The following is a 5,074-nucleotide window of genomic DNA, read 5'->3' as shown; positions in this document are numbered from 1 at the left end:
CCTTGAATACATCCCTTCTCTCCTTCCTTCCGTCCTCTTTCTCTCTCTTTCTCTGTCTCTCTCCATCTCCATCTCTTCGTCTCTCTCTTCATCTGTCTCTTGCTCCTCGTCGCTCACCCGATCTTTCACCGTCCCGCCCGCTTCGCTCGAAAGAGCAAACTCAAGCGCGCACTTTGCCCCTTCTCACTCTCTACCAATCCTTCAGCCTCTTTCTGCTCTTCTTCGTTTATTGTTAAATCTTTCTTTTGCCTTCTACCGAGTGTTCATTCAGTCTTTTTCTCTAATATCTATTACAGTGACCATATTTTCTTAGAGGAAATAAAAGACAAACCTGAAAATTTTTAGGACTATTCCTAAAAATGTTCAAACAAATGTACGCCTCTCAGAAATCTATTCATTAATTTCTGAAATTTTCTTGCGCAATATGAGATAACTCTTCCCAAGAGAAGCACAAGCCGTCGTAACATCAGAATAACATCAAAATAACTTAAATTGGTAAATTTGGTTGTCAAACGTCACTTGTCATTCAATCGCAATTTATTTTTATGTTATTACGACTTTGTCGTTCTGCTTGGACCAATATTGCCCTTGGATAAAACTAAATTTGTTGATTGTTTGAGTAAAAATTCGCTCGTTAGTACATCAGATATTGGAATGTTAATTAGAAAGGAATTTCTAATATTATTAAAATAAAGGACAAAATTGAATTTTGGGGAAAAAAATTAATAAATCTAACGGACAGCTACTTGAAATAAAGAACATTGCAATAAAGGATGTAAGATCACCGTAGTAATACCCTGATATTCCTAGATACTTTCGAGCAAAACTCCCTCTTTTCGTGATAAAACTTGACTCGCGTTGAAATATGGAATGTCGAAGATTATTATTTATCGCGAGCAATCGTGATTTATCGTCGATCTTACGAAGAGCCGATCGTAGATTCGTCGGGAAATCTGTTGTTATCGGTTATTGCGGTTAGGAGCTGGCGTACTTGGTATGATGAAACCTTTCTCTCTCTCTCTCTCTCTCTCTCTCTCTCTCTCTCTCTCTCTCTCTCTCTCATCTTCCTCTTCGCGCTCCATCCTGCTTTCGCTCTCCTCTCCGCTCGCCTCCGCTCGTCTCACCGCCACTCGAGTCGCCGGCGATCAGCGGGAGTGGCTCTCTCGCATTCCGGTGCCTCTCTTCGCCGTACCGATCGCGCCGGCAGCGTTTGCACCGATTTCCGGATCGGAGGAGCCCGACGAGATGCCGCTTTTGAAGATCGCGCCGGCAAAGATCCTAATTCGATGCAGCTTTTGCCCGCTCGGTATCTCGGCGAAGGCGGATCGCGCGAGTGCGCCGCGACGCATTATAATGCGTGACGTCGATCCAGCCTCTCAATGTCACGACATTCAGCTCGGCGACAATTCGCGTTGCGACGTCGCGCGAAGAGATAAATTCGTGATATCGCGCAAACTTGAAATTTCGGACGTCACCTGCGCGAAAAGGAAAAGTGATGAAGTTACAATTTGAAGCGAAAATTTAAGACCGAGTTTTACAGCGAGTTGTTCTCGGTTGAACGCACTAATGCGCACTGGTGCATATATATTAAAATCGTTGCAAATTGATTTAATCTGAGTGTAAAAATGAAATGCAAATATTTATAAAATACATATGTACCTAAGAGCGCAGTAAAAGTGTATTGAGGATTTCGCGGTTTAATCCGTTAATTTTTATACATATTTATGTTAAACACACATTTCTATGTCAATTTGTACGAATGGCTGTAATTTTTAGAGAAGCGGGATTTATTTTTTGTCTTGCAACTTTTTCTTGAATAAGATTTGTTATAATACATTATTTCATTGTATTCTTTGCCTCGAAATGTAACACCGTCTACACGACTATTGTGGCTTTCTCATCTTGTGAAGATTAATTAAGAAAGGGAACGGGAGGGTCTATTTTTAAAATCTTACGGTTTTTTTCCGAGTAAGATTTATTACAATTTATTATTTCATTATACTCTCTATTCAAAATATACTGTTTCAGCTTCACTAAAGTAGTTTTTACCGTCTTGTGAAGATTACTATTTAGAGGGCGAGAGTCTATTTTTAAAACCTTACAGCTTTTGAGTATACAAGATTTTTTACACTGAAGAAAAAAAAATCTTATTAAATTTCAAAGAAATATCTCTTTGCTCGTATTCAAAAAAATTATATCTTTGGATCAATGGAAAATTTCTTTGAAAACAAGATATTGTCAAAGAAATTTTCATTGATCCAAAGAAATAATTTTTTTGAATACGAGCAAAGAGATATTTCTTTTGAAATTAAGATTTTTTGTTCAGTGTATAATTCATTATATTCTTTGCCTGAAAATCTGGCACTGTTTTAGTGCCACATAATAGCTTTCCCGTAAAGATTAATGTTCGGGGCTCATTGTGTGTGGGCATCGAGTGTGTCTAACGAATTCGCTATTATAGTCTCGAAAATGAGGGTAACAGCGTCTAGGGTCACTTCACAAATCTCTATTCACAAATCCAACCGAAACCTGTGTGTAGACACTTAACGTACGTCTCCGACGGTGCCATTCGGAGAAGAAAAGATACGTCGACGTCTCTCTTGTCGTTTTCTTCTTTTTTTTTTTTTCTTTTTTGTTTTTCTCTTTCGTGACACTCTTCCGAAGCCAAAGCTCGTAATTCACGAATCCGTTCACCTTGGAAGCCGGGCGAGCGGGCGCGGTGGCGCCGCCAGTACGGTCGAATCTTCCGCGTGGCTATATATTTTTGCAAACTCGGCGGTGACACTATCTCACAGATTCGCGCGGCACTTAACAGCTTACAGTGACACGCGTAATTCGCGGAATTATATTTACGTTCCCTTTGTGGAGTGACGCGCGTGCCAAAATCGCGCACCGAGCTCACCCGTCCGGCCTTACTTTGTAAATAAATTGTATTTACCCGACCGCGCGCACCGGCGTTGTATATTGGACGTCGACCGACGGACAGCGAGTATAATAAACCAGGTTCGCGTATGTCAATTTGTTCCTTATCGGTCGGATAAATATTTGCGCCGATAATCGCTCGTGTGCTCTGATTGTTTGTCACGCCGTTGCACGGCGAGTTTGTTGCCGCGAGTCCAAAAAAATTGTGAAAACTTGGAAAATCTATCCGCGAACATTCGACACCGTTTTGATTTAAGGAGATCTCATGGAGATTGTTATATCTGGAATCATCTCTTTTGTTCAAATTAATGGTTCGTAATTAAAAATAATTTGCGAGATCTTTCGTCAGTTGGATGAGATAATATTTCTTCGCTGATGTATTTTGATGATCAGGATTAAATACGTTATATAATTGAAGTATTTTATCATTAAGATTATTTTTTTGTTGAGATGAGCGAAAAAAGTATTAATTTTCATCAGGAGACGTCGAGTGAGAGTTTTGATTTCTATTTATGCAACAACCAACCCTCGCGTGGGAAACAGGACAAGGATTTGGTGTGAGAGAGAGAGAGAGAGAGAGAGGAGGAGGAGGAGGAGGAGGAGGAGGAGGAGGAGAGAATTCTCCTGCGAAATTAGCTCGACGCGACTCGGCAACGACGGGGGCGAGGCCAGCGGATTTTTAAATAATTGCGTTCCTAAAAATAGACGGCTCTCTCTTCTATCTTCACGATATCCTTGAAGTCCCATTCCTTGTCTTTGCCCTCGTCGCTTTCTCTAATGTTTTAGGGTGCGATGTGGCAGGAAATGCTTCTCCTGTAGGAACGAGATTTTGGAATGCAAAAGGAATGCGACCGACCTCTCATCCAACTTGTCCGTCTGACGTCATCTTCTCGTTTAGTGAATGGACCTGGCCTTCTATGGTCTATCCCTAAAACTATTAACATATTTGTGTCGAGTCTAAAGTCGTTTATATTGTAACCATGTTATTCGCAGTAAACTCGTAACTTTAAAAACAATATTTTATCTTGAGACATTTTGTTTTTAATTACCAATTGTCTTTATCTTGTTAAATATTTCGTTAAAGTCAAAAATATACAATGATTAGATTAGATATATCATTAGTATAATTCTGTCGAAACAAGTAGTATTTTTATAAAAGCATTTCAATAAAATGATTTTCGAAATAAAATCATAGATTTTAGGGGACCAATAAATCACTATGAGATGTAAGAAGAACGAGTTTTAAAAGACATATTAAAATCGAACGTAGGTTGTTTATGTAAACAGATTAACACTGTTTCATCGCGAATTATAGTTGGTCATTCTGTTTGTTATACGAGACTTTTGTCACAGTGCACGCAAATAAATTAACCGTCTCGAGCGAATAATTATTTTGGACGATTCTGTCACCTCCTTTGTGCCGCCATGAAAGAGAAAGAAGCACACAGAGAGAGAGAGAGAGAGAGAGAGAGAGAGAGAGAGAGAGACATTTCCGTGAGGCTTATGAATCACGCGTCTGGCGATTATACCTTGGTTGCTTCTGATTGGTTTGTCTCTTCTGGCCCGAGGAAATTGTTGCTCTTAATTGTTCTCGCTCTGCGATCGATCGTGAATTCTTGCGAACAATTAACGCCATTGATCGCCACTGTCGGCTTTAACATTCAGCCGCTAAAGGTGGTATCGAGTGACAGGGTGCAGTTTATCTCTCTTCGGCGGTAAATAAGAAAGGAGATTTATTTTGCTATCGGATTTACATCTCCCGCGTGCGTTCGCCGCGCTGCATAGAACGCGGTGACGAATCGTTTTACCGTTTGGCACGATGCAACTTAAGAGGCGAACGCATCTCTCCGCGCGCACCTGCGCCGAGAGAATCGAGTTTATTCCGTCTGCTGAAGCGGAGAAATCCGAGACTAGGTATTACGTCGATTAACCGCGCGCGGGACGAGGCGCGGACGGTATGGTCTCATATGAAATTACGTGGAACCTCGCTGCTGGTGTTTACCGACAATAAGCCTTTTATGCAACGCACGCGTCGTGAAATTCTTCTTCACCCGGCTCGGAAAATTCTCGTCGTTCGATCCTCCTCGCGCGATTACGAACGCCTCTGTTCAATGGCGACGCTTATACGCTCACAGAAAAGACAATTTTGCTG

The 5,074-nt window shown here is 41.0% G+C and overlaps 1 protein-coding gene across 3 annotated transcripts in view; it reads left to right on the top strand.

Annotated features, from left to right (window-relative positions):
- Window positions 1-5,074, top strand: part of LOC108752954 (mothers against decapentaplegic homolog 7) — a 63,435-nt gene that overhangs the window by 27,244 nt on the left and 31,117 nt on the right. The window lies entirely within an intron of this gene.

This window comes from Trachymyrmex septentrionalis, unplaced genomic scaffold (genome assembly GCF_001594115.1).
Source record: "Trachymyrmex septentrionalis isolate Tsep2-gDNA-1 unplaced genomic scaffold, Tsep1.0 scaffold62, whole genome shotgun sequence".
Lineage (NCBI taxonomy): Eukaryota > Metazoa > Arthropoda > Insecta > Hymenoptera > Formicidae > Trachymyrmex > Trachymyrmex septentrionalis.
This window is presented reverse-complemented; position numbering and strand designations above follow the sequence as displayed.